The sequence below is a fragment of the Lactuca sativa genome, chromosome 2, assembly GCF_002870075.4.
Source record: "Lactuca sativa cultivar Salinas chromosome 2, Lsat_Salinas_v11, whole genome shotgun sequence".
NCBI lineage: Eukaryota > Viridiplantae > Streptophyta > Magnoliopsida > Asterales > Asteraceae > Lactuca > Lactuca sativa.
This window is the reverse complement of record NC_056624.2, coordinates 67,204,047-67,215,413: the sequence shown is the minus strand read 5'-3', so window position 1 is coordinate 67,215,413 and position 11,367 is coordinate 67,204,047. Positions and strand designations below refer to the sequence as shown.

The window sequence follows — 11,367 nt, the reverse complement described above, 5'->3', positions numbered from 1 at the left end:
CGGGTCAGTACCGCCCGAGGTTATCAGTCAGATGAGCACGTGTGAGTTGGATGCGAGGATTCGTGAGATCCTGCGTGATAAGATTGTTGAGTTGTTCCGGGTTGAGTTGCCAGAGTTGTTTGGGTCGATCAAGACCGCCATGGTTGAGTATTTTGATGAGCGCTATGCAGCTCTCACAGAGACGACTGTCGTGGCGGCTACAACGGTTGTAGCTGCGGCAGGGGGAGGAGCTGGTCGGGGCTTTTAGTATCGGGACTTCGATAATACGAAGCCTCCCACCTTTGATGGAGTTCAGGACCCGATTGTTGCTATGAGATGGTTATCGGACGTGGAGGGGTGTTTCTTCACGTGTTCATGCCCTGCTGATCAGAGGGTGAGGTGTGCTCTGAACCTGTTGAGGCTCGGGGCGAAGGATTGGTGGATATTGACCACGGGGTCATATTCGGATGCGTAGAGGGCTGCAGTTTCATGGGATCAGTTCAGGGAGATGTTCAGCACTCGTTATGTTCCACAAGTTGAGAGGGAGAGATTGGCTCAGGAGTTCCTTGAGCTGAAGCAGGATTCGGAGTCGGTGACTGACATCACCAGGATGTTCACTGAGAGGGCAATGTTCTGCCCAAAGTTCGCTTCGGAGCAGGCTCAGATGTCTCGATATCTGAGCATGCTCAAGAGGGATATCAGACATTTTGTGTCTACCCAGAGGTGCGAGACCTTGTTGGAGTTGTAGGAGGCCGCTAGGCGGCGTGAGTTAGAGATTGAGTTGCAGTTGCGTGAGCTGAGGCAGGCTCCGGTGCAGTCGCAGCCGGCGCTGAAACGGTCCAAGACCGTTGATGTTAGAGTGGGGGATCTGTGCAGCCACACTTGTGGGAAGTGTGGGAGGGGTCACACCGGAGTTTGTAGGTCTGGTGGTGCATGCCGCAAGTGCGGAAAGGAGGGGCACTATGCGAGAGATTGTCGGCAGTCAACGCCGGTTCGGGATTTGAGGATTTGTTATCATTGTCATCAGGTTGGACATTTGAGGGTCAACTGTCCACAGCTTGCCGCGGGACCGGTGCAGGCTCCAGCATCGGCCACTTTGAGGATTACAGGTGGGGGTCAGGATGGAGCGGAGCCCCCAAGGGCTCAGGGCCGTGCTTATCAGCTTGCGGCAGAGGAGGTCAGAGCAGTGCTGGATGCAGCTGCGGGTATGTTTCTTTCTTGATATCTTGTTATCTTGTGGTTATTTGTGGTGTATTGTTTATGTGCTGGTATCTTTGTGTGGTTTTCGATGCGGTATTTGTCGTTTTGAGGGTTGTGGTTTGGTTATGGGTTATTGTATTGGGAATTTCGTTGGTTATCATTCATGAGGGTTATTAGTGGAAACCTGGAATTGGTTTGAAGGCCAGGTAGCATTTGCTTTCTGAGGAGTGGTTAGATGCAGATTGAATTTCTTTCGAGCGGCTTAATCAGAGTTGATGTGGGATCTTGTTAAGGTTGTTTATGCCTGTGTAAATCAGTCCGCGTGTAAGTGTTGGTTTTGTGCAGAGCTGTCCTGGGAGGTCGGTGATGGCGACCGGTGGTTGTTAATCATTGCTACAAGTGGGGGAGAATTGGAAAATTCTCCGGGAGATCGATGAGTATTTGAGGGTGCTTAGCTGATTGGGTTTCAGCAGTGGTGTTGTCAGTCAAGAGTATAGGTTGGTACGAGTAAGTGGCAGGCATGCGGGGCGGGATACAGACCTAGGGCATTTGATTGTGGAGGGCCTGGGAGCAGGCCGGGATCGAGCATGTGCGATTGAGACAGAGTTCGGAACCCTTAAAGGGTTAGAACAGTATGCATGGGAGGATTTCCGGGAGAGATAGCTCGGAATGATGAATGCTAGTTGAGCGGTCCGGATAGACTGAAGGCCGATAGGCGTACCAGTCAGGCCGAAGGCTCGGAGAACGGTCCAGCCAAACTGAAGGCACTGAGAGCGGTCCAGATTGGCTGAAGGTTCTGAGAGTGGTCCAGATTGGCTGAAGGCCTGGTGAGGCGGTCCAGTCATGCTGAAGACTCTGCAGGTATCGTTAGTCCGGTTGAGGAGATGGATTGAGTATGTTGCGATATGTTAGCATCAGGAGGTCTGGCCCTGGGTATTGATCTTGATTAGTGGAGATGGTGCATGGACTCGAGAGTCCTTACGAGTAGATTCAGATCATTTGTGTTGCATGGATAGCGGTTATGCTATAAAGGGGTGGTGCAGCGTTGGGTGAGCACCGTGGCACATGTTGTGGTGACAAGGCAGCCAAGTGGATTTCCTTGGTAAGGAATGAGAAAGGAGTGTAACTCCGAGAGGGAGTGCAAGTTCACGGAAGTGAAAACGGCAGAGCAGAGTTATGATTACAGTGATCCGAGTATGGTTATTGAGCAGCATGGTTGTGGCAGTGGAATGGAGTCACATCCGGATTGGGATTTCTGTTGAGGTCGCGGAGGGAATTCCGTGGGTGTAGAGCCAAGAGGCTCGGAAGGGATGCAGGGAGAGAGTCTTGGGCTCTCAGTGTGATTCTGATCAAGGGTTGAGTGTGTAGTAGTGGTTCATCCTGGGGGATGTTTGAGGGTATCATCAGTGAATTGGGTTTTCCCAACCTGAGGGTGCTAGAGCTAGTTCAGCATGTGTATGTGATTGCAAGAGGAAAACTCGTGGAAGTTGCTCTGGGATTGAAGAATGGGTCTTTTCGTCAGCATGGAATGGATAGAGTGGGATTCGGATCGGGGATCCGATGTTTCATGGTTTTCTAGCCCATATAGGTTGAGTGATTGTTGAGATTTGGAGCAGTGATGCATCATGGGTAATTCTCGGTTGTTGAGTGTGATTATCAGAGGGTACAGCCGGTGCCCGGCTCGAGACGGTGGTCAGGACACCGTAAGGAAGGAGAAAACGAGTTTCTGGTTCTATGGTTGTGTTTTGAGAAACCTGGTTGGATTAATGCGAGGCGGTGCATGGCAGGCGTATTTCTAGGAGTTGAGTTGTTGCAGGCTTCGAGGACAAAGCCTAATTTAAGTGGGGAGAACTGTAACATCCCGAAATATAAAGAGTAGAGTTGAAGGGCTAAAGAGTAAATTGGGAAAGAGCGACTCGGCGAGTCCATGGGTGGACTTGGTGAGTAGGGTCGCGACTTGGTCGCGTGTTAAGTAGCCGACTCGGCGAGTCAGTAAGATGGACTCGGCGAGTAGGCGCTGAAATGGAGAAAACCCTAAATCCGGAGGTTGAGCCCTATATAAAGAACATTATGTTTCCTCCCCAGCCTCCTTATCATCCCTTGAGTTCCAGAAACCCTAATTTCGTGGAGAGACCCCATTGTTGAGCAAATTGGAGCTTGGAGAGGTGGTTGTTGAAGAGATCTTGAAGAGGAAGAGGCTTGGATCAAAGGGCTTTGCAAGGATACGGGTTAATCTTCTCTTGGGCTTCCTTTTTGAGGTATCATTCCATTGTTGAGCTATTATTGTCTAGATTCTTCATTTTGGGGGTGTTAGGAATCATATCTTTTGGGGTTTTGGAGTTTAAGGGTTAGATCTGAGGTTGCTACCTCAGATCTGGAGTGGAGAAGGGTTGGAATGCCTGAAAGTCCCTGTGTTGAGTGTTGAGTGAAGCTATCATGGCCCAAACCCTAGCCCTAATGTGCAAAATGCATAGATCTCTTTGGATTCACGTAAAGTTTGCCACTTTACGTGATGGATGGGTTGTAGGAGGCTAGATCTATGTTTTGGATCAATTGCATGGCCTGGAGTGCATATGTATGGATTCAGACCGGTGGTACTCGGCGATTCACATGGGTGCACTCGACGAGTTGTTTGAAGATGAGCTGGAACTCGACGAGTTGGAAGAGCAACTCGGCGAGTTGGATGAAGATGGCCTGGAACTCGGCGAGTTGTATGAACAACTCGACGAGTAGGTTGAAAATAGCCTTAGACTCGGCGAGTCTGTTCTTGGACTCGGCGAGTCTTGTCGAAGAGTCCCAATATTTTCTGGTCGAGTCGAGAATCGGTGAGTGAAGGGATGACTCGGTGTGTTGTGTGCGAGTGGACTCAGAGTTGTTAGACTCGGCGAGTCTCGGGGTGACTCGGCGAGTTAGGTCGCGAATTGAGGGAAGTTCTGAGTATGGGGACTCGGCGAGTCATCGGGTTGACTCGACGAGTAGAGTCGGTCAGGGGTTGACTTTGACCTTGTCTTTGACCAAGGGTTGACCAATTGTCTTCCGGGGGTATTTTGGTAATTAAGGGTATTTATTGAGTTGAGTGATTTGGTGTTCAGTGGAGGAGTTCGTGTCGGAGTTTGGAGCAGCGGGATCTTATCCTTTCAGTCGGCAGTTTCAAGGTGAGTTATCCTCACTATATCAACAGGGTCTAAGGCACCAAGGTCGGCCCTTATCGGATTGAGATCCGGGTAGTTGTTGTTATGTTACTGCGTTGATATGTTTGCATCCTGAGAGCTAGGATGGTATATGTTAGAGACCTGATTGAGATCGGTATCTTGAGAGATAGGGAGATGCTATGCTAGTGACCTGTTAGGTCGGTATCCTGGTTAGGATGATGATATGTTATGTGATCTGCTTGATCTGCTTGTTGACTGTGAATTGCTATATGATTGTATGTATATGTGCACATGGTTGTTTGGACTGGAGTTGGGTTGAGGCGGGTCCTGCTTTATGTTGTAGGCTAAGATACCCATGGCGGACCGGTTGTTCCGAAGGCCCATCGAGTGGTCCGGATAGGCTGTAGGCCCCAAGAGGGCGGACCATACGTGTCGAGGATCGGAGAGTGGACCAGGTCGACTGAAGGCCCGGTGCGGGCGGACCAGTCATACTGTAGACTCAGATAGTGGACCAGGTGGATTGAAGTCCCGGTGCAGCGGACCAATCACACTGTAGACTCGAAGTTTATGGCTAGACTCAGAGGGTGGACCAGGTGGACTGTAGGCCGGTGCGCGGACCAGTCACACAGTAGACCCGAAGTGCATGGCTGTTATGTGATCAGATATGTTGTGGCATGTTATGCGTGTATGGTATAAGTGGTTGGTATTTTGGGGATATCTCACTAAGCTTTCGGACTTACAGTTGTGGTTTTATGTTTTTCAGGTTCTTCAGGAGACCGTGGCAAGGCGAAGGCGTGATCGTACCGCTCCTCATGATTTTCTAGTAATGTGATTCTGGGAATACGCTAAATGTTTTGTATTGAAAACCTTTTTGTAATGATTTAATGGAATCGAGTTGTTTTTGAAAAATTTAAAATTTGTTGTATTTTTCGGTCGTTACAGTTCACACTTGGAACCATGTCAGTCACCGTTCGACTGCATGTGTATTACGAATCCAATAGGTCAATTTCTTTCTCTTTGTTGTAATTTAGTTTGTATTAGTGTATTTAATAAAGCTAGCGATATGTCTAGAATCTTGTTTGGTGAATCGTATGCCTGGAAACTTATACCAATGCATTTGAGCATGTTATTGTTAAGAACTTATACAAATTATGCATTTGGAGAGATAGGAAGTAGGTGATATTGCATCGCGAATAGGGAAATTTTATTTTGGACAGTATATGAGAACAAGTGTGGCTAGTTATCTGTCGGATTCATATATCTTTTATGAAGCAATCTTGACTGAAGAGTATTTCAAAGATGGACTCTTACAGGATGTGAATCTTGCCAACAAACAGTTGCGGTTCACTGCAAGATTCTTGATTGTTTGCTTAATGTTGAACAAACGGTAAATGGTTTATCGGTTGGTGAGTCAGCCGAAAGTTTTAGTTGCTGACTGCAAGAGGAATATTTAGGTATTTAATCTTAGGGTTTATGTCATATATCTCGAATGTGATTTGATCATGGGCACTCTTGAAGACATATTCTTTGCTGGCATATAAGAAATCTTCATCAGGAGGACCAGTGAATGAATTTTACGATATGATTTGGTGTGTATGTGTGCATTTGTGTTCATCCTCATATGTTGAATCTGACATCAATTTTGGGTTTGATTGGGTTTGATTGCAGTGGAGGTCCGACAATGGTGAAAAAGGGATGTTACAGACGGATCTGATTGGGTTCATCCGTTGGCATGTTACAAACAGATCTAAGTAGACTTGTGAGAGAGAATGATTGAAAAGTAGCAACGGGGTCGATGACGATCCAAATATGGTAATCGACGATGGTGGAAACTACGGTTGCAGTCTGAAAATGGTGAGAGAGGGATGTACAGTAGCTTCCGGAGGTGGTTGATTATGTGTCAAAGGAATTTGTGAAGTAGTCTCGTCTTCTACCTCTCTCCGGTGGAAACTCCAGTGGCATTCACAGTTAAGAAAGATTTGGGTCCGACACCGGGTTTGAATTCCTATGTGTGTTTTCTGATCAGAACTATATAGGTTTTCTTAGGAGAGAGAGAGAGAGAGAGAGAGAGAGAGAGAGAGAGAGAGAGAGAGAGAGAGAGAGAGAAAGAGAGAGAGAGAGAGAGGGGGTTGTGGGCCCCATTTTATTATTAATAAAACATTAAATTGGATAGAAAAATATAAAAAAATATATCAACAGGGCAATTTAGTCATTTCAATTTTCGAAGGGACCATTTTCACATAGAAACATGACCAAAAAAAATCGAGGTTAGGACTAAACCTCAGAAAAAATGCATACCACTTGGACCATTTTTGTAGTTTTGTGTATATATCTACCATAATAAATAAGAATGATTTTGCCACATGTCCTTCTCTCATTCAATTTGCCACATGTCATTTTATCATAATTTAGAGATATATTTATTTCCACTTGTCATTTATTTCATTTTGCATTCTTAATATATTATTAATTAGTTTCCATAAATTAAACCTACCATAATGATATTAATTTCAAATTTTAAATTTTAAATTTCAATTTCAATTTCAAATAAATTTACAATTTAAACTTTTGTATTTAACATTTTGTTATAATTAACCTGTTTAGTATACGGGTATGATAACTAAACAATAATTTTAATTTATTTTATTTTTTGCATGTTTTTTTTCTCATAATTTTTATTTATTTCAAATTTCAAATTCAAATAAATTTCTCATTTAATCGTTTCTATTTAACATTTTGTTTTCATCAACCCGTATAATATACGGGTTTCACAACTAGTTTTAGTAACATAAAGACATGAGCCATATATTTATAAGGGAGAGGGGTGTCTTGTACCAAACTTAACATAGAAATCATAAATTATACAATTTTTCCAAATAAATGCATATAACCCTTCGTTTTTACATACATTAAATTACAAAATCAATAAATAAAGCTACAAATTACAAAAACCACTTGTTTGTAGGCATGTCATCCTAGGCATATCAGAAAACAAAAATTATAGAGAAAATACAGCTAAAATTAATTTACAAATGAATAACAAAAATACGATTTGGTTAAATACAATAAAACACTAAAACCATCCAAAGGAAAATTTGTCAACACACCAAAATGATCTTGGGGGAATCATTTAGTAGCAAAATAACAAAAATATGGATTGATTATTCAAAACATCAACCAGCAAAAAACCAAAGTCTGTGTAAGGAGGATCAGTTAATAGCAGCGAACTTTGCCATCTTTTACCTAAAATGCCAATCAACTTCTGCGTAACTTTAAATTTACAATCAACAGATTTTAATACATCCAAAACAATTGCGGCCAAAACTTCACCAAAAAAAACTAACTTTAGTAATACATTCAAAAACAATTTACACCAATAAATCATTATATAGAAAAATTCATTAACGCCAATAGTGCATACAACCAAAGCAAAAAGACATCAACTTGATGCAACCTCAACTATTTTTTTCTTACGAAAGTTGGCATGATGAAAGTACAAATGCCAATAGAAAAAAAACAACCATTAATGGTGACTAAAGAGTGAATGAATGTTATTAGAAAGAAATAAAAATAAGCATATTTTTTTCAAACAAAAATATAATTACTCTCGAATGTAAAATATTTATGCCTTCTGTTGTCTTATATTATCTTCATATTTCCATTCTGAGTGTAAGAATTGTGTCTGCTTCAAGTAGTCAATGGAAGCAACGTATAGGGTCATCAACATTCTTCTCTTTTGTAGTTTGGTTCCTATATGTAACCTATCAAGATTCAAGCTGATTAAAAATAAGTGATGGAAATAAAAACATTAACAATAAGCACAAAAGTTAACCAATCTTAGTAGATTGCATCCTTACAAACCATCATCACGTTCCATATAAACGCACAAAGTTTATTATACTCAAATAACAACAAATAAATAAACAAAAACAAAATTTAGGACAGGTCGTGACTATTTATCTATAATAACAAAAGAAAAGTAAAAATAGTTGGTTATATCGAATGTAGATGAACATTTTTTAAAAATTTATCAAAATGGCCTTAGCTTTTGTGAGTCTCTGCTCCAACCTTGGTATGATCCTTCACTCATACCTTTGTACCCTTTTTCTAAAAACATTGAACATGTTTAATCAGATGCAAAGCAATGGTACTACTATGATAATTATCCATCAAATATAAATAATAAATAAAACATGAATATGTTTTCATTTTCTTTGTTTTACCTCTAGTAAAAATGATGTTGTATCAGCCTTAATCCTCAATATCTGGATTATAAGAAAGACGAAAAGAATGGTGATATTATTTTTTAGGGGACCAAGAAATTGATGAAAACATCGGATAACTAATAGGTAATATTCAACCATTTTCAAAATCTCAAGCAAATTGATGCATGTAAGCACAAGCCTCAATCAGTAGCAACGACAATATCCATGTAAACCTTCAACGCTAACATTTCTTCCTACCAATACTAACCAAAAGTAAGCAAGAGGGTTAGATCCAAGCACAAAAAAAAGTAGATTATCTGATTCCTATGAAAAATCCAAACCAAATCCGATTCTTAAGAAAAATCCAAACCAAGAAGTAGAAAGGAGATGAAGAAATTAATATTAGGGGAAATAGAAAAAATTTACCTTCTTAGAAAAGAAACGTAGGCGGCAGAGTAGGGTTTTGATGGTGGTGAATGCAGATGACGCGAAAGCTGAAAGCATGCAACGAAAAAAAAAATCATATGGATGAAAACGTAAACAAAAACAGAAAAACATCAAACCCTAGCTTTTTCAAAATCTTCAATGATATCCAAATCGTTGCCCTAGATTTTCATCAAATGTTGATCGCTCATCAGATGGTGTTGTGGTGTTGGCAGGCGGGAGTGGGTGGTGGTGGTGGTTTGATGGGAGGTAGCAGATGACGTTAGGTTAGAGATGTTTCCGGTGATGAAAGCAACAGGTGTTGGTGATAGTAATATTTGGTGGTGAAGGGCACCACGTTTCTGAACTGAGGTGGAGCAATAGATGTTGTTGGTGAAAGAAGCAATACGCTGTCGACGAGGGAAGCAACACGTCGTCGATGAAGGTTTATCCAGAGATGGGGATAGAGAGGTAGATGAGAAGGTATTGTAAATATGTTATTTTGAAATTTTAGGTTATTCAAATTTGAATCCCCGGGTGTGGTTGGAATTCAAATTGCCCGTCCATTTATTCCTATATATGGATGTTGAAGATTGATTCAATGAAAATTAAAGCTATAATTTTGTTTCCTTAGTTTTAGGGAAAATGACATATATGTCCTATTATTATGTTTTTAGGTTGACTCATTTAGTCATTTAACTTGTTATGTGGCTTTATGAGGGAACGAAGTTGTTTTTGTCAGGTCAATCACATCCTTTTGACCAAAGTGATTGGGTCACCCGGTTATCCCTTTGCCATATTGATATTTGATGACCAATTTTCCACATTTGACTTTCAATTTTCCTACTTTTGACTATTTACATTGATTTTTCATTACCGAAACTTAAGCAGTCGAAATCAACCGGAAATTTAAATTTGCCAATCTTTAACTTCTTTAATCGGCCATCCATAGAGGTCATGTTTGACCCAAACATGAAAAAGATTGTTATTGGCGTTGGCATTGAGACATAGAAACATGGAACTGAAAATAAATCAAACGGGGTGATTAAAGAGGATGCATCTATAGAAAGTGAAGAAGAGGATGATGAAGTGATTGTTTTCCGACCAAAATTGATTGATAATCGGAAGGAAATGCCCCTGGTAAAAGACATCAGTCATGGTAAAAGACATTAATCAAGAGGGGTTAAAAATGTTCAAAGTAAAGATTTTGCGATTCAGGTTTCAGTGTACAATGTAGTCGAGCGGTCGTATCAAGAGACGGAAAATCCCATTTGTTGATTTGTAACCGGTAGAGAAGTAATTAGCTTCGATAAACTCATGGTTACAAGGTGTCATCGGGAAAACGTACCTACCAGCAAAGATTGAAGTTGTATGAGTTCCATAACCATCCGATACTCTTCTTCTCAGGCCAAAGCCTAATATCCAAAACTCTAATAACAAATCCTAATATTCAAAACTCTAATAACATATCCAACCCAAAATATGACTCCTTCAACAACCCTATACTAGTAGACGTCTTAAGCCCTAGAAACTCTGACGAACGCTTAGTATGCAAATGACGAACTTGTTCGGGAATAAAAAAGAACCCCAAAATCATATTCGAGCTCGAAATCCTCTACAATAAAAAGCTTAGATGAGAAACCATGGAAATCTATATTTGTGATTATGAGTCAGGAATATTGAAGGATTAGAATCCTTCTGAACTCGAACAATGAATGTGATTTGGCCTTGTCGGTCTGTACTAGAAACAATGAAAATAAGATGAAAAAGGTAAAGTAAGAAGTATAAGTTAGCCATGGAAGATATTTAGATTTTCTGACCACCGTTGGTGGTGGTGAAATTGGGTTGAAATGAAAGTGGAAGAGATGAAGAACGGGTATTTAAAATTGTTGCAGTGGCAGTACACTGTGAGTTGGAGTGAGATGGTTTGATTATATATGTGGACACATGACTGGAACCTACTACAATAGGTAAGGATGACTAAAAAACAGGTTGCCTCTAAACTTATGCCCTTATAAAGACATAAAATTAGTTTAGGGACTTAAAAGGTCAACCCCGAAAACATAATAGGGCATATATGTCATTTTCCCTTAGTTTTAAGATAAATATCTTAAAATTGGTAGGGATAACCAACATATATGTATTATAAAGTAGACAAAATTGCAAAAATGGTCCCTATGGTATGTATTTTTTGGGGGTTTCAGTCCAAACTTCGACTTTTTTGGATTCATGGTCCTTTTGACCTAGTTTGTACGTAGAATTGGTCCTTCGATTTAACTTTCATTAAGTTTTTGTTGTTAACCCCTCATATGCCTCCCACATGAGGGTATATTTGTCATATTTGTCTTTTCACTTCTAGTATAACACCTTTGCCCTTCAAATTCATGAAAAATATAAGGAATAGGACC

At 41.0% G+C, this 11,367-nt stretch overlaps 1 long non-coding RNA gene across 1 annotated transcript; it reads right to left on the bottom strand.

Annotated features, from left to right (window-relative positions):
• Positions 1–7,837: 7,837 nt before the first annotated feature.
• On the bottom strand, positions 7,838–9,424 carry LOC122196696 (uncharacterized). The gene is made up of 2 exons (XR_006188724.2): positions 8,963–9,424; positions 7,838–8,092 (listed from the first exon to the last, which is right to left on the bottom strand). It is a non-coding gene; the product is annotated as an uncharacterized LOC122196696 (long non-coding RNA).
• Between the last annotated feature and the right edge of the window lie 1,943 nt (positions 9,425–11,367).